Below are 26,133 nucleotides of genomic sequence, written 5' to 3'. Positions count from 1 at the left end.
TTTCCAGTTTGCTGAATTTTCTCAACAAGACGTAGAAACGTGAAGAACGAGTAGGACAATTTGTTTGTAAGTTGCCTCTTGGAGCTCGTTCCGGAAGATTTTCATACTCTAACGGTTTGCATTACTTCGTGCTGAATTGTACCAGTTACGTCTACCAGAAGTGCCGTTCCTTAATGCTGTTAAGTAACTGTTTACTGAAATTGTAATGGAACGAGATAGCTTGAATTGCTGATGCAAATAAAATAACAGTTGTCGTTTCTCCTTGGAGCTGCAATTTTGTTGTCTAGCCAATTAAAGGTTTCTTTTTCAATTTCAGTTTTTTTTGTTCTTTTCAAGTTTGATGTTCAATAAGTCTATTAGACTTTTTAACGAATCTGCTTGTTTTTTTTTTAATTTTCTTAAACAATGGTATTTCTTAGGCAAGATATAACAAATAAAAAATGCTCCCAACGAGCCCTGAGTGTTACAAAAAAAAACTGTATCTTAAACAACCCCGCAAAAAAAAGAACAATATCCAGTTTGGGTGACATTGGAAGGTTTCTTAGAAAATTCATCACAAATCCTACATGGTTTATTCATTTCTATTTGCAGAACGCCAAATAAACTCTCAGTCTCCGTTAACCGGTTTTCTGCATCAACTTCTTCCGAGAAAAATCAACCAGCGCGTGAAGATCATGACTCCGTGGAATTCGGATGAAGCCACTGGTTACAGGATTGGATTCGGTTGACAGGATTATTTTTAACCTGTTTTGCTCCGTTTGAAATCGGCTCGGAAAGTTATGTGATGACAAAATATGCTGTTCTTTTCATTTGTCGTGAAAGCTTCGGGGAAAATATTACAGAGTTATATAAAATATATACATGCATGACATTAGTAACAAATTTAATCCATTCATACATGATCTACAATGACAAACTTGTACGTTCAAAGGACTTCAAACAAAGTTCAAACAGAATATTATTCCACGTCAAAAGAAGCTGTTCCAGACACTCACTGTGAAGCGTCTCATGCTGGGACCGCTTCAAGTTTGTAAGTGACATGTTTGCTTAATCTGACGGAGATTTAATGTAGCGCGAACCTCCGTTTGGGCTGAGAAGGGTACACAGTGCCCAGAGTGAAAGCTTGCTTTCATCAGATTTTTAAGAAGAAGGACCACGCATTTGGGCGAAGAGGAAAATTGTAATTGAATTACTTTAACAGGTGATGCCACCGGCAAATATGATTTTTAAAGTTTCTACGCCATTTTGTTCAAAATGTGTGAATCAACTACAATATAAATTCTTATAGACGATGTAGACTAATAGAAATTAATTATGCAAAGCAAACGAAAATAAAATTTTCCTGATACTGAGCGGAACACCTATGAAGATTATCAAGCCCAGCATTTACAAAGCGAGATCAAACAACATTGAATAATCTATAATTTTGATACCAACTTGGTATTACCAAGACGATCTAAATTAGGAAACACTGAAAGCTTTTTTATCTCATCAATCTAACAAGTTTGCATTACTCAAGCCACATCCATCAACTCACAAGTTACCGCATCGTTTGTTTCTGCTCAACCCTTAACCATGCTTAACATCTCTTGCTTACGAGGTGACTATTAAGTTTGCTGCTCTGTACAACCCGTCCGCTCTGTTTCAATTGTGACTCAACACTTCTTCAGGCACGTATTGTCGAACTCCCCTCTTTTGTTGTACACCCTCGAAGAAAGTTCGCAACCTGCGTAGGTTGAACGAACGAACTCTTTCAACATTCTATCGCACCGTAGAAGTTCCATTGAAGAGAACCCGCGAAGCAGAGTACAATTCGTCATAGTGCCCTCACTCAGGACACACAGCTCAACTTGTACTAGGCGGGCTCCACTTACTTACACCTACGCGTGTGCGATGTGTTCTTCCTGATGGATGGGAGCGAGCATTGTACTCGAGAAAGCTTTCCATTTCTTCGGGGCAATCTTGTCTAGGCGGGTTTCAAAAGCTTTCCCATTTGTAGGGGAAAAGCGCATATTTTTTACAGGCATTTCCAGTGTTTGCTTTTTGGGTGTTTTTGAAACCGCCTTGAATCAGGGGTATTAAAAAACACCCAAAAAACAAAAACTGAAATTATGGTTTATTGAACCTTTTAAAAAAAAACTCCAACTTTTATGTTGAATTAAGGTGAAGCCGTTGATCATTTTCCAAGAAAATTGATCATCACTATATTATATTCTGTATTAAATTCAATTAAACGAATTGCCGCACCAAAAGGAATCAGCGTGTGCCGGTTGTTGCCTTCTTGAAGCCACTGAAAGAATTTTTGATCTAAATCAATTGTGCTTCAAAATTTATATAATTTTGTGGCACAGTCATTGACGTCCTAGTTGGCAATCATTGATTAATGACGATTTCCATAACTTCACAAGGAATGGGATTATCGTTACCAAAAGGAATCAGCATGTGTAGGATTCTAAACAACTTGTTGAAGGAATTTTGTCAAAATATTGAAATCGACGCAAAATTTATATCTTTGAACGAAAAATCATGACAATGATGGAAGTCTTCACGTTAACTTGATACTTAAATTGTTGTTAAACACTATTGATAGATGCTGTTTTTAATAATTTACAATGAAAACATTTTTTATAAGCTATAATTGAACATCAAAATTTAAATGTGGATTAGCAAAAATTGGATCCCAGATGGAAGCACATGCTTTTCCCTTATATAAGTACCTGTTTATTGCTAGTAGAGTAGATTCAGGGCGGGTACCACTCTCTGAGACAATATAAATTCTGAGGAATTTGAGAATGTGAAGTTGGAGTGCCTTCCGGGTTGCCAGGTTGCCAGATAAATCTGGGAATGCCAGATTTTTCAAGTGTCTGCCAGAATAAAGATTCACCCTTCCCTGTGCCAACAGCCATCTGAAATCTACAAACTTTTGAATAAATTTATATCCTCCCTTCCCTTTACCATTCAAAATTGTTGGATTTTCGTCTGCCAAATTTTTCCAGATTTTGAATTGAAAATTTGCCAGATTTTTTAAATTTTGACCTGGTAACCCTGAGTGCCTCCCCTCAGAATAGTCACAAATTTTCGACAGCAGCCAGATTCATGCGAGTTTATTGAAAGGCTCCATTATTCTACAATAATGATACACTCCCATATGGCTGCGTAAAGTACACTCAGTTGCATGAAATAATTAGAGAGTGCAATCATAGTTATCAAATTTGAGAGAAAATGTTATTTAGAATTTGTGAGTAGATTTGTTTGGAACGATTTGTGATACTTTTTGGTTTCCCTCAATGAACAATTCATTGTGTTTTTTTTTTGTTATTTTTCTTGTTGTTGTTTGACTCCAATGCACAGTGGTCCAGATTGCAAAATTAAGTGGAAAATGGATTTTCCGAAAAATGGTTAAGTTTTGGAGCTTTGGTGTCTTCAGAAGAGTTGTTGCATATGGAAAGGGGCAACTTTTGGTTTGGTTGAAAATTAGGGTGGTTCACGATTAGGGTGATTTTGGAAATCTTACTTTACAGGAATATTTTTGGGAATTTTTTCGTCTTCTAGAAAGTTGACGGGCTTGCCAATTCAAGCAACTTTGTCGAAGACACCAAAATTTTAGAAAGCATCTGAGCAAACCTTCAAAAATCAGTTTTTTTAACGTGGCAATTCAGGGTTAAGTTTTAGAGAAAAGTGGTATTGGGAGCACTTTTAGAGCTCTAAAAAACAAACATTTTTATTATCTGACAAGTCAATTTGGACTTAAGGGTCAAAAGTTACAGCGATTTTAAGGTTAAAAAGATGCAAATTTAAAACTTAAATATCTCGAAAAGGCGCAAGCCAAATTTTAAGCACTAGGCTGCATTTGAAAGAAGAGATCCAGCACTACAAACGCTGAAAAAATCTTAGGGGTGTTTTTCTTTAAACTCGAGATATCTTCATTTGAAAAAGTCTAATTTTCAAGGGAAAACCTTATGGGACCACCCAAACGAATTACGAAAATTGTCCAAATATATGTTTTTCCATATAATTTTGCCCGCTGAATCTGAATCTGCCCTCAGAATTGACCCAAAGTGTCGAAAAATCGATTTTTGGTCATATTTTGGGTTTACATGTAAAATTATCATTTAAACCCAAAATATGACCAAAAATCGATTTTTCGAATTACATGGAAAAACATATATTTGGACAATTTTCGAAATTCGTTAGGGTGGTCTCATAAGGTTTTCCCTTTAAAATTAGACTTTTTCAAATGAAGATATCTCGAGTTTAAAGAAAAACACCCTTGAGATTTTTTCAGCGTTTGTAGTGCTGAATCTCTTCTTTCAAATGCAGCCTAGTGCTTAAAATTTGGCTTGCGCCTTTTCGAGATATTTAAGTTTTAAATTTGCATCTTTTTTATCTTAAAATAGCTGTAACTTTTGACCCTTATGTCCAAATTGTCAGATAATAAAAATGTTTGTTTTTTAGAGCTCTAAAAGTGCTCCGAATACCACTTTTCTCTAGAACTTAACCCTGAATTGCCACGTTAAAAAAACTGATTTTTGAAGGTTTACTCAGATGCTTTCTAAAATTTTGGTGTCTTCGACAAAGTTGCTTGAATTGGCAAGCCCGTCAACTTTCTAGAAGACGAAAAAATTCCCAAAAATATTCCTGTAAAGTAAGATTTCCAAAATCACCCTAATCGTGAACCACCCTAATTTTCAACCAAACCAAAAGTTGCCCCTTTCCATATGCAACAACTCTTCTGAAGACACCAAAGCTACAAAACTTGACCATTTTTCGAAAAATCCATTTTCCACTTAATTTTGCGATCTGGACCCCTGTGCAATGCATAGTAATTTTGCAGCGTTGCTGCGACATACAATATTCATACATTGTTTTGTTACCTAATACAATTTTAAAAGTACCATCAGTGGGGGTGACTATGGGTCAAAAAAAGGATACACCTATCGTAATTTTTCAATAACAAAAGGGTAATTCTCCGCCAACTCACACAGCAGTTGCCCCGACCCCTCTTCGTTTTCGGAAAACTTTTTTTCGTAAAATCGCGATAACTCGTGATATTTTTGAGCAAACCCCTTATGTATACAGCAATTCCCCACGAAAACAGCATAGAAAAAAACAAAAGTGCTCGGATTGGGCTCAAAATTTTTCTGGGGTTTCCCTGGCCGAAATAATTAGACCCGTATTTTTTTGTTTGGCCATTAGGGTGACCTACGCCGTGTTAGGGTGGTCTGAAAAATGGCCATTTTCGTCGATTGTCGCAAAAACCGCTTTTTTCAAAAAATCATAACTCCTCGCCATTTCAACCGATTTCAATTGTCTTATACGCAAATGAAAGGTGATAAGTTGGCCTATCAAAGAAAAATAATAAAAAGTTTCAAAAATCTAGCCTAACATATGAAAAGGTCGAATGAAACTTTAAAATGCCGTTTTAACGGTGTCTGGACCAAAGATCCCATGTCTGGAAATATTTTTATCAGATTCCCCGGACATTTTTACATAACATACTAAAAAATGGGAGGAGTTCATTAACAGGATTCTGAGATATGATTTTTTGAAAATAAAATCCGTGTTTATCGACGCGCCGCGCGCAAAAACACGAAAATGACAAAATCGGCAAAAAATCAACTTTTTCCACTAAAACTGCGATAACTTAAAAATTTCAGCGATGACCTATACATGTCTGTATACCAAAAGTTGCGTCTTTCAATTACGAAAATTTTGGTACCCAGACATGTATAGGTCATCGCTGAAATTTTTAAGTTATCGCAGTTTTAGTGGAAAAAGTTGCTTTTTTTGCCGATTTTGTCATTTTCGTGTTTTTGCGCGCGGCGCGTCGAAAAACACGGATTTTATTTTCAAAAAATCATATCTCAGAATCCTGTTAATGAACTCCTCCCATTTTTATTATGATATGTAAAAATGTCCGGGGAATCCGATAAAAATATTTCCAGACATGGGCTCTTTGGTCCAGACACCGTTAAAACGGCATTTTAAAGTTTCATTCGACCTTTTCATATGTTAGGCTACATTTTTGAAACTTTTTACTATTTTTCTTTGAAAGGCCAACTTATCACCTTTTATTTGCGTATAAGACAATTGATATCGGTAAAAAAGGCGAGAAGTTATGATTTTTCAAAAAAAGTGGTTTTTGCGAAAATCGACGAAAATGACCATTTTTCAGACCACCCTAACACGGCGTAGGCCACCCTAATGGCCAAACAAAAAAATACGGGTCTAATTATTTCGGCCAGGGAACCCCCAGAAAAAATTTGAGCCCGATCCGAGCACTTTTGTTTTTTTCCATGCTGTTTTCGTGGGGAATTGCTGTATACATATCATTTTTTTGTAATTGTCAACTCTACAACTTTGTAGAACATTGTTACACTCTAAAAAATAACGCTGCAAAGTTTGAGTAACGGAAAATGGGAGAGTAATTTAGATAAAAAAAATCAAATCAAATTATTTGCTCTACAGCATTGCTTTGGCGTTATCAATTTCGAGATTCTTACTCGAAACTAGGTGTTCGAAGGCTTGACTAAATTATCATGCATTTTTTGAGCCACACTAACGGATAGTTATTAAAATTGTAAAACAATAATTACCACAAATAGTTAACCAAATTTCATTTTTAAAAATCCATAAAAAATATAATGATGGAACTAAAGTTGATTGCTTAAATAGATTTCAACACACATTTGAGATATAAATAATGTTCACAATACAAAAAAATCACTGTATAATTCCTCAAAAGAATTTTAACGCATTGGTTAAGGAACTGATTGTATATTACGTAATCTTGCTCGACTTTCTGCAAATAAAGACAATTTCTAAATGGCATTCCGAAAACTGGCTCCTAATGTCATGAATGAAAAGCAAATAAAACTTTATAATACCATTGACAAGTCAGTCACACCATAGTCTGCTTAAATGCAAAACACTGTCCCGACTCTACTTGAAAATAAAAGAATAAAAATTCAAAGAACTAGAAGAACATTCCGAAAAAGACACGCCATTCAACCTTGTTTGCGCTGGTGCTACATTGTACGATATCTATGCCAGAACCAGGGACGGGACACAGAAGTGTAGAGTTGATGCGGGATTTGGGGAAAAGGATTGTACACAATCGCACAACAACAATGATTGGAACAAGCGGAATTTCCACCGCCAGCTCTGTGATGGCAACAGAAGAGTTACGAAACAAGAGAATGCTGAAACCGACGCGATGTTGGCCGAGCGTCTAAAGACCTGTTGAATGTTCTTTATGCACAGTCTGTTCAGTGGCTCTTTACGAAATAGGATCATTATTAAGGTGTTTTTGTTCTGAGACTATAATGGAAACGACTCTGCCCAGTTTAAGTGACATTTGTAGAGTGAAGTAGTTTAATCTGAAGAAATTGGCCACCATAGCTGAAGCAAATATTTAAAATAAAAACAAACATCGCTAAAGATCACTATCAATTACAGAGGAATTAACAAAAATGGCCTATTACCAGAAATTGACCCCACGTAAAATTCAGACCATTCAAACCTGAAAACGATTCCAACGGAAGATAAATCCTGTAATTTAATTTAACGACCCATTATTCAAGCTTTTATAACAAAGCTAATTTATTTCCTGGAACAGGCCTAGGTTCTGTTGTTGGACTGCTTCGTTACAGGATGACTGGAAAAGATTGCTGATGTGGAATCTAGGCAATGTGTTGGCAGACGCTACGCAGGAGGACAAATAATAGTGCGAGGTAAAGAGGCTTCACAGGAAACAGCCATGACTAGCCGGAAACAACGTAACGCGATCTTTGAGGCAATTATTTAGGTAATGTTTTTTAGGAAAATACCTAACAGTTGACTGCAAACAAAGATCAAATAATAAAATGTCTGAATGTGTTCGAAGAAATTAAAAAAAAAACGATTTAAGTAATTTAAGTTATTGAAAAAGCAAAGTGAAAAAAATGCTTTAACCCTCTACAACCCAACCCCGCCATTAAACGGGCTTCGATTAAAAAAAATCGCCAAAAATCAATGTTCAACAAATTTTTGATCTTTCAAAAGCGTTGAAAAGAAGAACTCTTAAAATTTTAGAAAATTTATGGGTTAAAAGTTTTACTTGTTTTAAGTGACTTTGCCAACGTTTTAAAAATGTTATTTTTTAGGGGTTAACTTTGGCTGTGTTTTTTACTAACATTTCCTATATTTTAAGTAAAAAGAAGTATGCAGTAATTTTTCTAGTGTCCCAGAATATGCCTCCACGCATTTTTTTACAATTTTAATGACACTGTACCATAGCATAGCAGAAAATATGAAAAAACAAGCAAAAAAAGTGACTATAAAAACATGGAAAAATTAGATAAGCAAAATTTGATGATAGAAGATGGTAGAATAGGCCAAATATTACCAAAAACAAACATAAACTAAACAGGATAAATTCAAAATAAAATACTAAAAATGAAACAAGAAAAACATAAAACAAGAGAAGTCAAGTTTTTCGTAGAACAAAAGTTGCTCAAAACGACCTCCTGAGCACGGGAAAAATAAAAATTTTGACAAAAAAAATATTTGGGAAGTTTTATTGGGTAAACCTCATAAAACCAAACCAATGTACAAAGTATTGATGAAACTCTAGCTTTCCTCCGATTCAACATAAACAAACAATCTTCCATCAAACACCACACCTAGACCTCCCTTCCACGAAGTGTACCTTAAGCAAACCCAACAAAATAGTCAAATAATTACATACAAAATACCTTTTCTGGCAGTCTGCACCGTAGACCTGCTGACACTCGGCGAGGTGGGCTTGGTTGGCACGAATTTGAGCTATTATCCCTCAACTCTAGCAATTTGTTGTCTATATATAGAGTCCAAGAAGGTCTGCCACAGCTTGATAAAGTCTGCACGTCTGTCAGTCTTTTCTCCTTCAGGACGCCACCCGGACGAGACAACGCTACGCAACAGACGGGCTAGCTTAAATCTTGGTCGGGGTTCGGTTGGGCCAGGCAAATGTAACATAATTTATCCATTTTTAGGTCATCCTGAAAAGGAAGGGAAAGAAAAAAAAAATTAGAATAATGGCGAGCTGTTGAATCGGTTAGGACAAATTGCGGTGCCTGATGTGTGTAATGCTAGGAAAACGCCCATCTGAAGTTTTTTTTTTTTTTTTGAAAGATGGAGTAGGATTTTGGGCAGTAAATTATGTTTGGTTTGTGAATCAATTTTTCCAGTATCTTTGTTAGACGATCGTTTAACACAATCATAAACGTCATCTATAAATACAAAAAAGGAAGAAGTTATAAACTAGTTGCAAAAAAATATTATTTAAGCTCAAGTTGAACACTTATCCAACGAAGTTCAAAACATTGGATTATTTAAACACAAGTCACAAGTCAGAAAATCTCATTTTATTCAATTTTGTAGTGACACAAACAGATTCCCAAGCTTGTATTGTAAAGATAAACATTTCGATATTGTTTTTAAAGATCTTTGAAAAGTTGAATTTTCAAAACTCTAAAAAGTGTTTTATGTTGAAAAGTAGGCTGTTCAGTTGCTACCAGTGATCCCCGTGCACCGCGTTCAACCGCGCTCAAACCGCGCTCTCTGTTTTCTGTACTTGATCAAACACCAGCACCGCGTGTGCACGCGTACAAGCAAACCTAAACTCTGCCGTGTACAGGCTGTACCCGTACACGAACCTCAAGTTTAAACCGAACCTTGCACCTCGGGTACAAACCCCGTGCAGGCCGATGAAGCAGAAAAGAGACAAAAATATTTCCCTCACGCTCCCTCTTTTATAAAGTGGGTTACATTCTGCGCTGCAGTCACACTACAGTGTTTGCCACAGAGAGAAGCAGTAGAATGAGAAGCAGTCATTTTTTTCGCTCTTCGCTCGCACGGCGTTGTACCCGAGGTGTGCACCCCTGTTTACACCGCGTGTAAACTTGAGTGCGCCGTGCGGGGAGAACTTGAACATGGTAGCCTGTGTTGTGTTTGAGGTTCATCTGCACTGAAAACTTGTACGGCGTGTACGGCGTGCGTACGTTTAGGGAAGACTGGTTGCTACAGAAAGACATTGAAAGTAAGTAATTACACAACGGCACGGTGTATTTTTGCGAGAACATTAAGATTAAAACATTACATAATCCACCTTTACTGCTAATGATCGCATAAATGTCCCATATGCATTTTCATCGTTTTGCCTTCCTCACTGAGGTAAGGCTATAATCCTGCTCTAAAAATGTAATTTTGATTAAACGCTCCAAGACCCACCTTCATGTATACATATCGACTCAGAATCGAAAACTGAAAAAATGTCTGTGTGTGTGTATGTGTGTGTGTATGTGTGTGTGTATGTGTGTGTTTATGTGTGTGTGTATGTATGTATGTGACCAAAATTCTCACTGAGTTTTCTCAGTACTGGCTGAACCAATTTTGACCAAACCAGGTGCATTCGACTTGGTTTAGGGTCCCATACATCGCTATTGAATTGTTTGAAGTTTCGATAAGTAGTTCCAAAGTTATGTATAAAAATGTGTTTTCATATATATCCGGATCTCATTTATATGCATGTAAACGATGTCCGGATCCATCATCCGACCCATCGTTAGTTAGGTAATTGAAAGACCTTTCCAACGAGTCCACAACATTGAAGATCTGGCAACCCTGTCTCGAGTTATGACCACTTAAGTGATATTTATGTTCTTTTTTGAAGCCGGATCTCACTTAAATGTATGTAAACGATGTCCGGATTCATCATCCGACCCATCGTTGAATAGGTAATCAAGAGATCAATAACCTTTCCAACGAGTGCACAAGATTGAAGATCTGGCAACCCTGTCTCAAGTTATGACCACTTAAGTGATATTTATGTACTTTTTTGAATCCGGATCTCACTTAAATATATGTAAACGATGTCCGGATTCATCATCCGACCCATCGTTGAATAGGTAATCAAGAGACCTTTCTAACGAGTCCACAACATTGAAGATCTGGCAACCCTGTCTCGAGTTATGACCACTTAAGTGATATTTATGTACTTTTTTGAAGCCAGATATGAAATATGTGTAAAAACCACTCATATTACCCATTGTTGGCAAAAAGTGAGGAAGGCATCAACAACATAGGTGGATTAAGTTAGTTTTTGAGTTAATGATGCAGTTTAGTTCAAAATCGTGTGCTCTTTCAGAAAAGCCTATGAGCAGTTCTCTAGGATTTCGGTCATTCGATTTTTTTTGTATTTTTTAATCCGACTGAAACTTTTTTGGTGCCTTCGGTATGCCCAAAGAAGCCATTTTGCATCATTAGTTTGTCCATATAATTTTCCATACAAATTCGGCAGCTGTCCATACAAAAATGATGTATGAAAATTCAAAAATCTGTATCTTTTGAAGGAATTTTTTGATCGATTTGGTGTCTTCGGCAAAGTTGTAGGTATGGATACGGACTACACTGGAAAAAAATAATACACGGTAAAAAAAATTTGGTGATTTTTTTATTTAACTTTTTATCACTAAAACTTGATTTACAAAAAAACACTATTTTTAATTTTTTTTATTTTTTGATATGTTTTAGAAGGCATAAAATGCCAACTTTTCAGAAATTTCCAGGTTGTGCAAAAAATCACTGACCGAGTTATGAATTTTTTAATCAATACTGATTTTTTCAAAAAATCGAAATTTTGGTCGTAAAAATTTTTCAACTTCATTTTTCGATGTAAAATCAAATTTGCAATCAAAAAGTACTTTACTGAAATTTTGATAAAGTGCACCGTTTTCAAGTTATAGCCATATTTAAGTGACTTTTTTGAAAATAGTCGCAGTTTTTCATTTTTTTAAATTAGTGCACATGTTTGCCCAGTTTTGAAAAAAATATTTTTGAAAAGCTGAGAAAATTCTCTATATTTTGCTTATTTGGACTTTGTTGATACGACCTTTAGTTGCTGAGATATTGCAATGCAAAGGTTTAAAAACAGGAAAATTGATGTTTTCTAAGTTTCACCCAAACAACCCACCATTTTCTATCGTCAATATCTCAGCAACTAATGGTCCGATTTTCAATGTTAATATATGAAACATTTGTGAAATTTTCCGATCTCTTCGAAAAAAATATTTTTGGAATTTTCAAATCAAGACTAACATTTCACAAAGGCCAAACATTAAATATTACGCCCTTTTAAAATGTTTGTCTTGATTTGAAAATTCCAAAAATATTTTTTTCGAAAAGATCGGAAAATTTCACAATTGTTTCATATATTAACATTGAAAATCGGACCATTAGTTGCTGAGATATTGACGATAGAAAATGGTGGGTTGTTTGGGTTAAACTTAGAAAACATCAATTTTCCTGTTTTTAAACCTTTGCATTGCAATATCTCAGCAACTAAAGGTCGTATCAACATAGTCCGAATAAGCAAAATATAGAGAATTTTCTCAGCTTTTCAAAAATATTTTTTTCAAAACTGGGCAAACATGTGCACTAATTTAAAAAAATGAAAAACTGCGACTATTTTCAAAAAAGTCACTTAAATATGGCTATAACTTGAAAACGGTGCACTTTATCAAAATTTTAGTAAAGTACTTTTTGATTGCAAATTTGATTTTACATCGAAAAATGAAGTTGAAAAATTTTTACGACCAAAATTTCGATTTTTTGAAAAAATCAGTATTGATTAAAAAATTCATAACTCGGTCAGTAATTTTTTGCACAACCTGGAAATTTCTGAAAAGTTGGCATTTTATGTCTTCTAAAACATATCAAAAAATAAAAAAAATTAAAAATAGTGTTTTTTTGTAAATCAAGTTTTAGTGATAAAAAGTTAAATAAAAAAATCACCAAATTTTTTTTTACCGTGTATTATTTTTTCCAGTGTAGTCCGTATCCATACCTACAACTTTGCCCAAGACACCAAATCGATCAAAAAATTCCTTCAAAAGATACAGATTTTTGAATTTTCATACATCATTTTTGTATGGACAGCTGCCGAATTTGTATGGAAAATTATATGGACAAACTAATGATGCAAAATGGCTTCTTTGGGCATACCGATGGCACCAAAAAAGTTTCAGCCGGATTAAAAAATACAAAAATTAAAATTGAAGAAAAAAGACCGATTTCGTAGAGAATTGCTCTATAATATCCAGTACTTTGTCCTAGAAATCAGGAGGAAATTCAGTTTTTTCATGAAAACTTAACACGTAGCCTTATGTGTGGGGCAAACTTCAAATACGTTTTTCTCAGCTTGCTGTTTTTGCATATGGGACATTTATGTGAACATGGGCAGTTTAGGTGGTTGGTGCCTTCCTTACATTCGTATATTACATCGTCGCTTGTGTACTATGTTGTTACACGTCCTATTATTTTTACAACAGACTTGTCACAAAATCGCACACTAGCGATAACATTTAGCCAAAACAGCATCATTCGCCCTAAGCATATTTAATTATTCAATCTTCGTTACTCATTTTTAATGATAGGATTGTTTTTAGGCCCATCGGAAAAATATTTCAAATACCTTTCTTAATATAAAGAAAATGACGGATTTTCTTTAAGAATCCAATTACAATAGAACAAAAACCATTGCACAGAACAATGCCGGAAATGATGCAAAACTTCAAGGTATCATTCTAATACATCATCCTGCATAGATACATGGCATGGTCAAAACCTTCGGGCACCGAAACAGGTTCCAACCGGAAACGGTTCACTGAGCTGATGTCGATTGGTGCCCAAATGGTACCGGTTCCGGTGCCCCGTAGGACTTAACCATGTCGATTATTTTTGCTGGATGATATATTAGAATGATGCTTTATAGTTTTGCATCATTTCCGGCATTGTTCTGAGAAATGGTTTTTGAAAAAAAATTAAAAAAAATCTTTGACCGAGTTATGAACTTTTGAATCAATAGTGATTTTTTCAAAAAATCAAAATATTGGTCGCAAAAATTTTTCAACTTCATTTTTCAATGTAAAATCAAATTTGCAATCAAAAAGTACTTCGGTGAAATTTTGATAAAGTGCACCGTTTTCAAGTTAAGAGCGAGTCCACGAGCAAAGCATACCCATCTCGCATCGACCTCACCAATCTGCCTTCAGGGGTTGATTTTACATATAAAACTAGCATCTGGCCAAAATATGAGCACTCTAGGTCAACGGGAAGCGGGGCAAATCGGGACACAAGGTTTGAAGGTTCAAAAACGTAAAAAATCTTTAAAAGGCTATAACTTAGGCAAAATTCAATTTAATTTCAAAATTCAAAATGCATCTGAAAGGGCTTAAAAAATGCAACAAAATGCAAGGAAAAGCATCCCAATTGGTTGAATCTGAAGGGAGTTATTGCCATTTTGGGGGAAAAATAGCATAATTTTCATACTCAAATAAAAAAAATGTTCCATCCAGATATCAACTCGCTTCGACCTGCAGCTTGTAGGGGACATTTGGGACTACCATCTGAGACTTAAAACGCTTTGGGTAAGGCAGTTTAACATATTAAATAAACACTTTTACTTTTAGTGAATTTTTGGGTTGTAAATTTTTGCTCGGGGGACCCCTTAGACCCCATTTTCTGATGATAATTTTATCATATTCGTGTTCCTGAGACAATTTCGCATAAGAAACATGCATAAAAATTGTTATTTTCATCAATTTTAACCATTTAAAAAATGAAAGTAAAAAAATCTTCGATTCACATTTATTGAAAATCAAGTTCGTCCCCAAGGATACTAGATGACACCAGAAAAAATGCAGATTCATAATATTTTTTAAGTTTTATTTTTCAAAGGGTTAAAATGGATGAAAATAGACATTTTTGTGCATGTTTCTATCGTGAAATTGTCTCAGGAACACGACTATCATGAAATTATCATCGGAAAATTTGATCTAAGCTGTCCCCCGAGCAAAAATTTACAACCAGAAAAATCACTTAAAGAAAAAGTGTTTATTTAATACGTTAAACTGCCTTACCCAAAGCGTTTTAAGTCTCAGATGGTAGTCTCAGATGTCCCCTACAAGCTGCAGGTCGAAGCGAGTTGATATCTGGATGGAACAATTTTTTTATTTGAGTTTGAAAATTATGCTATTTTTCCACTAAAATGGCAATAACTCCCTTCAGATTCAACCAATTGGGATGCTTTTCCCTGCATTTTGTTGCATTTTCTAGGCCCTTTCAGATGCATTTTGAATTTTGAAATTAAATTGAATTTTGCCTAATTTATAGCATTTTTAAGATTTTTGACGTTTTTGAACCATCAAACTTTGTGTCCCGATTTGCCCCACTTCCCGTTGACCTAGAGTGCTCATATTTTGGCCAGATGCTAGTTTTATATGTACAAACAACCGCAGTTTTTCTTTTTTTTTAAATAAGTGCACATGTTTGCCCACTTCGAAAACAATATTTTTGAAAGGCTGAGAAAATTCTCTATATTTTGCTTTTTGGTCTAAGAAAACTTTTTCTTAAGTTTTTATTTTATTTTATAGGACTTTTCTTCAGAAAAGTCGAAGAAAATCAATGGGATGTTACTAGTTATCCAATTTCTTATGGATATACCTCAGGAGACTCTAAAATACATATTTGACTCCCAATAAAAAAAAACCAAACCAAATTTACCACATTTCTAGCTTTGTTAAATAAACAGACACTTTCTACAACATTTCTGGATTTAATTCCCATTCAAACGATGAACACCGCCTACTAAAATTTCTTTAATAATAAAAATATTTTATTGAAGCATGAAACCTACATCATATTTTTATGAAATTTATGGAAATAATTTTATCATATAATATCTTGGTAGGCAGTGTTCATCGTTTAAATGTGAATTCAGTCCAGAAATTTTGAAGAAAGTCACTTTTTATTTAACGAAATTGGGCTTATCTCTGCTTCTATTGAACCAAAATTGATACTTGTTTATGAAAATTATTCGGTAAACTGTTCCCTACAATGTGATTGATTCGTAAATGTGTAAAACTGTCATATAGTGTTTTATGGCAGAGGTTTAAAAAATTGAATGAAATAGCATTGATTAGCAGTGTTTATGGTCAAATTTGTATCGGGCAATCTGTTGCTGCATTTTCATGACAAATTGTAGAAAGAAGAGTTTATTTTTCGGTCGTATTGAGGTATCCAGCTTGGAATTTGGAGTTATTTTAAAGAAAGCTAGAAATCTGTTAAAATTAGTTTGGAAACATTTTAATTGAAGGTCAAATACTCGTGAAATTTATAACTTAGAGTCTCTTGAGTCATATTCATAAGAAATTTGATGCACATGAAAATGAACTCATCGATTTTTATCGACTTTTCTGAAGAAATATTCTTAAAAAATCTTCAAAAAAAATCTGCAAAAAAATCTTCAAAAAAAAGTTGCTCTGGACCCCTAACGAAATATTTCGTAGAACCCCGCAAAATGACAGAAAAGAGCTCTTCTTTCTTTGTGCCAAATGCCACACTTGCCAATTTTGATGTTTGTTCTTGGAAACACGCCCTAAATGGGATTGCAAATAAGTAGGTGCAACAAAAAAATGATTTTGCAAAATTATGTGTTTTTCAGCATGAGTCAACCGAGTTGGATGAATACAATAAGTGCGGAAAAAACGAGTATTTTACACGAAGCCATCCATAAACAACTTACTTTTACTTTTTTTAAATTTTCTGTGGATGAGATCCTTGCAACACTAAAGATATATTTAAGATTTAATATGAACAATGTCAGCATTCTATTTAAAAGACGAGAATTATTCCCTTTTTTACAATTTCATGAATCTGAAGTCGAGCTTTTGCTAATAAATTTATTTGCTTTAAACAAAGCATATCTTCCGGGAAAAATCCGTATACAACCCAGACTATTCATAAAGTTTCTCCTCACTTCAACTTTAACTGCCTCCGTAAATCTTGTGAATTTTAAAGCGAAACCATTAAAAGCACTGTCTGTTTGTGAAGCTGATACACACTCTGAGCAATCACGAACAGGGTTGCCACAAATACAGATTTATCTGTATTTTACAGATTTTTGAGGTTATGAGGTCATACAGAATCTGTATATAAAGAAATACAGATTTTAAGAAAAACATCCAGATATACAGATTTTCCCGATTTTTTATTTAAATCAAATAATTTTAATTCTTTAAATATTGTTTTTTTCAATTGCTGGACGAGCCCAAACATTAAATTTTAGATTGTATAGCATTTTTATGCATTAAAAAACAATTAAGAATATTATGTTTTTTGAAAAATGTTTAAAAATGTCAATACAGATTCCAAATACAGATTTTCTTCCCCCTGATACAGATATATAGATTTTTGACCCTCAAAAATACAGAATCAAATGTGGCAACCCTGATCACGAACAAAGAGATTCACATTGTAAGAGCTCTCCTTTGTCCTTTCGGTCTCATTCAGCCACCACCTCCCGGCATATGTAAAACACACCCTCCATTCACCGAATCACACCGGATACTTAAAAAAATACATAAAATAGAATAAAACGATACGCCTTCCCGGGGCACTTGTGGTGGTGACACGGTTATTGTATTCCGGTGGCATTTTAAATATGCTAATGAGATGGCCCCTCGGTCAGGGGATGATAGTCCTGCTATGTAACGGGGACAGTCATCCGTTTCCGCCCCCCTGAACCACTAACGAGAGGACAAATGGCCTACAAACAAATCCAGCCACAAAAGTCAGCGACGCCTTTGGAGGGGCGATTCTCACCATTGGAAACGATCAACGATGGTCATGAATTGATCTGAAGGAGTAATTGTGAGACTTCAAAATCACACACATAAAACGTGCTTAACAATCTTTTGTGATGATAATGGTGATAAAAATTTATTCGCATCATTTTAATGGCGCCCTCTATATGTGTAGTTGACATCTTTCGTGTCTTTCGAACGTAAAACGGCGGAAGGAAACCGTATCACTTGAAAGTTTCGTCTTTGAATTCTAAATTTCCTGTTTGTGATCAAAAACCACGCATCACGCACCATATTTGTAAACTGAAGTTAAGAGATTCTATTGTGGTAATGTGGTTTTTAAATCTGGAACAGTAGTAGTAATAGCTCTATAGGTATTTAACTATTTAAAAAAAACTCTAAGTATAAATCTATATCTATTTCAGCAGTCAAAGAATTGATGAGTTGCTCCAGTTTAAATATAACACTTTATCCTAATTATCCAACATGTTTTTCAAAATACTAAACAATGATATGTTTAAAATATGTTTCCAAAATGTGCTTAAATTGATGTGGAACTAAAGCTTGTTATACGATTGAATTCTGTCTCAAGATCAAAAGCTTGTTCTAAGCTTTCACAGAAAATTTAGTCTGATAGCATCTTCTTCACATGTGGCAAACATTTAATCTCATTCGTGTAGAAATACAAAATAACGAACGAATCACGTCAACCCAGTGATTTATTCAAGCCACCCGTTTCTTCATTTATTTCTGACTGATTTTCATCCACGTTGAAATAAATTAGGTCGAACTTTGGCCCCAAGAGGAGTGAAGGCCTCGCCCAAAAAGGGCATGTGGAAAGGGAGCGAGTCGTTATTTACAGTCGGGATCAAATTTAAATTAATCTCTTGTACGACTTCCTTCCTGCCCTTCGCTACCGCTTCCACTTCCTGGTACCGCAAGAGTGAATGGGAATTTGCCATGGTGAATTCTTTCCACGTGGGACTGCTGGATTAACGAAATAATTGAGGTGATACCGGAGGACACTAATTAGTTTCGTTTGATGATGGAGTGGGATTCTTCTTTATGCGTTCATCAAAAAGTTGAATGGGAATAGGTTTCTGTGAAAGTGCTGATTCTTTTTGATTGGTTTATTTTTGGACTGATGTAATTTTGAGGGCAAAAAAAGAGGGGATTTATTTAACTGTCCACCACGTGTAAAGTAAAAAGTAAGTAAAAAAATGTTGGCATTGTGAAAAACAAAAGTGATTGTCCAAAAGTACATATTTAATTTTAAACAGTGTCTAATTCAAAAATTAATAGTCCATTTATGCAAATAAATTTAACTTCTCTCAGATTTCGGTTATTCGATTTTTTTATATTTTTTAATCAGGCTGAAACTTTTTTGGGGCCTTCGGTATGCCAAAAGAAGCCATTTTACATCATTAGTTTGTCCATATAATTTTCCATGCAAATTTGGCAACTGCCCATACAAAAATGATGTATGAAAATTAAAAAATCTGTAACTTTTGAAGGATTTTTTTGATCGATTTGGTGTTGTAGGTATGGATAAAGACTACACTGAAAAAAAAATGATACAATGTAAAAAAATAGGTGATTTCTAACTTCAATTTTTGTCACTAAAACTTGATTTGCAAAAATATACTATTTTTATTTTTATTTTTGATATGTTATTGGGGACATCAAATGCCTAATTTGCAGAAATTTTCAGAACGGACATAAAATGTTTGACCGAGTTATGAATTTTTCAATCAAACTGAATTTTTCACAAAATCGACATATTGATCGCAAAAATTTTTCAACTTCATTTTTCGAAAATCGAATTTGCAATCAAAAAGTACTCTCCTTTCGCTGTACCATTCTAATATCAGTCCATGCGCTTTAATCTCGCAGATGGTACTGCCAGTTTATGGCGTCTAATTTAACTTTTTCAACTAGGCTGCTTGTTTTCAAAATGATTAGTAGCAATAATCACTACAATAATCTTGTATGCCAATCCAAATGACTTTTTGTTTACACAAACTCGATGCACTATTTCACCACCAACATTTCATATAATCCCCGGCCGAGCATTCCTCATCGGAAAAGCAAACATTTGCAATCCAGCATTTTAGAGCTCTAAAACCGAATCATTCCAAAAGCTGCGGGGCAGTGCTGCCAAACAACGATAATTTTCAACAGTTTGCCGTGTTTGCACAGGTCATGGCCAAGTTTGTTCAACAACAACCGACAACAATCCACTTTACGGAACGGTGGCGGCTGTGCTTTGCGGTCGGAAGTGGTTGTTTCCCAGAACAAGGGAGAATCCGGACCCGAACCGGCCCAAACCGGAATGCTAAGCCAAGGTGCAACAAATGGCGAGGTGTGTGTCGGGTTCCGGATAGTCCAACCAACTAGTTCAAACGTATGCAGCAAAAAACGAGAAAGTTACGCTCCAAATCTGGATCTCAGTGGTGAATGTTTGCACAACGTTCGATACGTAAAACAGGTGTTTTGACAGCTGGCTTAATTATATTTGCCTGGCAGATAATGGAATTGTTTCGGAGGGTAGAGAAATGTGTGTGGTGATTTTATTTGATAGGAGAAAGTTTTTGAGGCAAAACAAGCTCAGCAACATAAAATTAATTTTATGAACATGTGCAACTCGTTGTTTGCTGCGGTTGGTTAAGCAAACTATTAACTTGTTGATTGTTTCGAGTTTCTCAGATTCCCAATAAATACTTGAAACCTATATTGTTGAAGGATGGAAATCAGAGATTTACCCATCATTAGGTTCATCCTCAAGTCCAGCGATTCTCAACGGGTGTACCGGGTCTACTTGAATTACATGGCAGGGGCCAGCCTAGAAGAAGGTTGAGAATCGCTGTTCTAGACAATATTCAAAATCGTATTTTGCTGTACTAAAAAAATGCTATTTTAAATTATTTATTAGTCTTTTTAAGGAAAATATCTGCACATCAGTTACTGAATATTCAAACCCTCCGTTTGTCAACCTTATAATCCCAGCTATCACCGGAAGCCTTGGCTATTGTAACATTCTTCTGCTACAGTGTATTCTTTTCTTCCCTTCAGAGAATTGGTCCAATCTATCTTTGTTGGAGCAATCGTTTACGTCAATCAAATAAGCAGATAAAAGGCGCCCGCCAGCCAGTATGTGAGCAAACACACCGCCCCGGCTCCGGACTTGACTGCTGCGCTTGTTGACACACCTGGTTTCTTCCGTAACGGGGGAGAGCTGGATCTTTACCTCCGCGCACGAAGAGAGTATATTTTGCGTTCTATTTGCGTACACACACGGAGAAGCGAACGTCTCGGCAGCACCTGATCGCTCGAATGTTTTGCGAAAGGTGCAGCATATTATTTTCGTTAGAGTGACTTTGTATTAAAGCTTTTGCTATAGTTTGATCTAAATATTTTCAAATTACTAGCCAATCAATGCTTAGAAAGTCACTACAGCTTAATTAAAATCATACAAAAATGCTTCCAAATTGCTCTAAAATGTTAAAATATTTAAAATTTAACAAAAACACTTTCTAATTCAGAAAATATCACAGACATAAAATATAAGCCGCTCTAATGCCAATTTATTTCGTTTTTTTTTAGTTTTTCCTGGTTTTGAAGGCGATAAACGTAACTTGGAGCCTAACATTTCGAAAGAGCACAAAACTTTTGTAAACAATAGTGTATCCCTTTCACTCAAATGACAGTTTGCATAAGGTGTGAGAGGGATACACTCTTGTTTACAAAAGTTGTGTGCCCTAATGAAATGGAAAGCACGATTTCTCTTGTTTAATGTTTTAATGATTTCCACAAATGTTTTAATGATTTCCACAATTACCCAGATTTTTCATTCAAGTGAAATGTTGTTTTCTCATTTATTTATTTTTGTTGACTTCAATAAAATACTTTTCTCAAACCTTGGCACCTTGACGACTTACACTTTTTATAAACATAATTTTTCATGAACTTTATGTGGCATGCTATTCTTTCAATTTTTCGCATCTTTCAACACGTGTTTTTATAGTGCCTAAGGGAAGTATTTTTTCTTTAACACTGTAATTTACCCTTTATTTATTGTAGAATTTTTAAATGTAAAAAGTCCCTTGCACAGTTCATTATTTTGCACAAATGAAAACATACAATACAAAAGAAAAGATACTGATTTCACACTACGCGTTGGATCGATTTCACAGATCTTAAAGTCGATTTTCTTGAAAGTTTTTCTTCTTTGCAATCGACTTTCCAAAAGTTCATTTCCGGGATCTGTCAAACACACTTCCACCAACTGTTTCCCAATCCGAGATTTGAACAAGTTGGTCACCCATGTCTTACCTTCCAACGCGCGAGAGAGGTATATCATTTCGTTTGTGCTAGATGAACCGTTTCCACCGAGGTAACGAAAATATAGTGCGCTCACCATGATCCCACCCAACATGTCGAAGCTGACGACAGCGGAGAGCCCGCGGAGGAGGGTACCATGTCAGATCTGTGTCATGTCAACAGAACCGCTTTTTCTGAAAGAACCCTGTTTTATTTCATTTTTCCTCTTTGGCGGGCCCTGATAATGCGAGGGAGGTAAAGTTGGTTGGTGGGACAAACACTAAGAGTGACGAAGGAAAAGCCATATTTTCACCGTACATATGAAAAGGATTGATTCTCAGGTGAGCTGTGTGCATCAGGCAGAGGTTCAAGGGAGCACTTTTTCATGTTCCCGGGCGCCGCTGACAAGTCAACATTTGTGCGCCACTATCAAGGTAAAGCGAGCAATTCCGCGCACGTTCACAGCTCGGAAAACACACCATTTCAAAGGCTGAGAGCACCACTGAAGTGGGACAGGAACTTGGGGAAATCGAATCTAGGTTGATCCTGGGAATGTGAACCATCTACACCTTCTTTATCCAGATGGTTTAATGAGCTGTGATGAAGCATTTGCTGCGGGGGTGGTGATTGAAAATTCTTGCTATTGCTGCTGGCAACGAATGAACGAATCTGGAATCTGTTGAATGTGTTTTGCTGATCTTATTGTTTGATGCAGATAAACGAAGAGAAGAATTTGCATACAAAGGGCATACATTTGCATGATTTAACTCCGAATAGGTTAAAGGTAGCCTTGTGCAAAAAATTAAAGTACGTGATGATAAAAAACAAATTCCAGACATTAAAGATTATCAAAACATGCAAAAATATAACAAGAAGTGTTTAAATTTGATCGCAATTAAAATAAATTTAGATAAACTTAAAGATATATTGAAATAATGTAAAATTATAATGTTTTTTCACTAAGAATTCAAAAAATAATATTAATTAAATGTACAGTTATTTAAACATATCAAGTAGAGAGTGACGATCTGAAATTCCTAGGATCATGATCTTATTCAGTTTCAATGCTCACACATCGATTATTTGCTACTTGATTACGATCTATGAATTGTCATCGCTTGAATTGAACCAAGTCCTACTAAAGGTTGAAGTACTCCTCAAATTCATTCGCACCCTATTTACGATGTTATTGAATCAGTTAAATATTGTGTAAATTTAAATTTATGTTTAATTGATTTCGAGCAATACTATTTTGATGATAGAGTAAATGTTTACGAGGAATATTAGTGCATGATAATGGGATATGGCTGATAAAGTAAACAAGACTTAACATTTTAATAAATTGTATTATGCTTCAACGAACCATAAATCATGATTGCATAAATTCATTGCAAACATTGCGTTCACACGGAGAAAAAAGAGTTCTTAAAATCGTGAACAAGCGTTCATGAAAATGGGAACCTCGAACAAAGTGTTCAAATTCCATGGTACGATTTTGAAAAACGTACCATGAAATTTGAACACTTTGTTCGTGGTTCTCATTTTCATGAACGCTTGTTCACGATTTTGGGAACTCTTTTTTCTCCGTGCAGGCATGGTGAATTATCGAATACATAATTCATTTTGTATAAAGTGTAAGCTACACACAAAAAAAAATAAATAAAACACCTCACGAACCTTCACTGGCAATAAATATTGCCCTAACAATTTTAATCAAATAGCGTGAGTAGTACTTCCTTCCCATTGCTATTCGTTACCATACTCAGTTCTAGCACACAATTACGGTATACCGCTAAATGGTTCTAATCAGTAGGACAGGTAGGGCACAAAACGCGAAACCGCAAAGTTACACCAAGGTAGAAAATGACTATGCTAACCACGAGACTAACGATTACGACTAACGCCACTTGTTGTTGTTTGCATGTTGATATTAATTAATTAACCGCCCAAGTTGACACATCCAACCGGCTAGATATGTGGTGTTCCCGTGTATATCTTGAAGTTCCACTATTACAAACGGCAACCGGCAACGACAAGCGAGTTGTCGCGCTGGCTATTTTTCACTGCTCTACCGGTTGTACAATTCGTTCTTGTTTTTTTTCTTCATTCAAAAGTGGAAGCGCTAGGGTAACCTATTTTAGGAAACTATTTGAATTACCTTCACAACGTTGGATTTTTGACAGGTGTTGTATTATTCCATTAGGCTCATTAGAGCGGACAAATCTATTCGTAATTTTCGGAAAAGCTTTTTTTCCCAACTTTTTGTTTGTACTATAATGAAATTAAAGACACCTGAGCAGTTCTTTACGGAATCGGTCTTTTTTCTTTAATTTTATTTATTGTATGTTTTTAATCCGGCTGAAACTTTTTTGGTGCCTTCGGTATGCCCAAAGAAGCCATTTTGTATCACTAGTTTGTCCATATAATTTTGCATACAAATTTGGCAGCTGTCAATACAAAAATGATGTATGAAAATTCAAAAATCGGTATCTTTTGAAGGTGTTTTTTGGTCGATTTGGTGTCTTGGGCCAAGTTGTAGGTATGGATATGGACTACACTGAAAAAAATGATACACGGTAAAAATTTTTTTGGTGATTTATAATTTCACTTTTTGTCACTAAAACTTGATTTGCAAAAAACACTATTTTTAATTTTTTTTTATTTTTTTGATATGTTTTAGATGACATCAAATGCCAACTTTTCAGAAATTTCCAGAATGGGCAAAAAATCTTTGCCGAGTTATGATTTTTTGAATCAATACATCCATACAATTCATCGTTTTCAAGTTATAACCATTTTTATGTAACTTTGTCAAAATAGTCGCGGTTATTGATTTTTTTAAAGTAGTGCCCATGTTTGCCGACTTTGGAAAAAATATTTTTGAAAAGCTGAGAAAAATCTCTATATTTTGCTTATTCGGACTTTGTTGATACGACCTTGATATGATATTGCCACGCAACGAGTTAAAAACCAGAAAATTGATGTTTTCTAATTCTCACCCAAACAACCCACCATTTTCTTATGTCGATTTTTTGCAAATCAAGTTTTAGTGACAAAAAGGGAAATTAAAAGTCAACAAAAAAAATTTTACCGTGTATCACTTTTTTCAGTGTAGTCCATATTCATACCTACAACTTTGCCAAAGTCACCAAATCGATCAAAAAATTCCTTCATAAGATACAGATTTTTGAATTTTCACATATCATTTTTGTATGGACAGCTGCCAAATTTGTATGGAAAATTATGTGGACAAACTAATGATGCAAAATGGCTTTTTCGGGCATACTGAAAGCACCAAAAAAGTTTCAGTCGGATTAAAAAATACAGAAAAAATCGAATGACCGAAATCTCAGAGAATTGCTCACGTCCTTTGGTGAGCTGTGAAAAGATTTAATAACACTGACCTACAAAAATTTACAAAAATAACTGCGCTGATGAACTACTAAGAAAAAAAAAGTTATAAATAACACAAACACAAACTTTAAGCCTTATTTCTTGCTTTCCAAATGTTATAAAGAGCAATTCTTATGTCCCGTAGAATCAACAAATTGCATTGCTAGCAACAATTCCTCATACTGGAAATATAAAAATCGTAAAAAATTACGCCCGTACGATCGATTGTTCCTCTTGCCCCACATGGTCATCTTGCCCCATCTTCCCCATTGTTACCTAATTGAAAACTGCAAACAAAATAAAATGCGTCGCTCAGTTTAACTTTCTTAAAAAATATTTCACTTATTTCTCCTAGTGTAGGATATTTATGTAGCATATGATATTTATTCGTCATGCACATCAACCCTGATGTTCTCAACCTAATAACCTAACCCCAGATCGTTACTAAGCTGAGCAAATAGTAAACATCAGCATGCAAACGAAAACAGCGCCACTTTTGTATGTTTGTACACAGAATGTGCGCAAACATTTGTGAATATATAAAATTACATGCTCACCCATTACATTTCACGGTCGTGCAAGGTACACTAATATTCTATCTAATTGCCTCATTCCACCCCTTGTACCAATCCTCCTCCTTAAGTCACCAACTCATTTCCACTAATTTACTCACTTCGTTCCATGCTCATTCCGATTTCCTCACAACATCCCCTCCCCCATGCGCTGGAAGTAATTGCGGAAAAGCACCACCGTTTCG

General features: G+C 35.2%; 1 protein-coding gene across 3 annotated transcripts in view; it reads right to left on the bottom strand.

Moving 5' to 3' along the window:
* Positions 1-26,133, bottom strand: part of LOC120425271 (somatostatin receptor type 2-like) — a 71,148-nt gene that overhangs the window by 10,973 nt on the left and 34,042 nt on the right. For 2 of the 3 annotated variants that reach the window (XM_039589717.2, XM_052707960.1), the window contains one exon: positions 8,736-9,020. The gene's annotated coding sequence lies outside the window, so the exon portion shown is untranslated. Of the gene's footprint in view, positions 1-8,728; positions 9,021-26,133 lie in introns of all 3 variants that reach the window. The other variant, XM_052707961.1, reaches the window with a different exon arrangement.

Source organism: Culex pipiens, chromosome 2 (genome assembly GCF_016801865.2).
Source record: "Culex pipiens pallens isolate TS chromosome 2, TS_CPP_V2, whole genome shotgun sequence".
In the NCBI taxonomy this organism is placed as follows: domain Eukaryota; kingdom Metazoa; phylum Arthropoda; class Insecta; order Diptera; family Culicidae; genus Culex; species Culex pipiens.
This window is presented reverse-complemented; position numbering and strand designations above follow the sequence as displayed.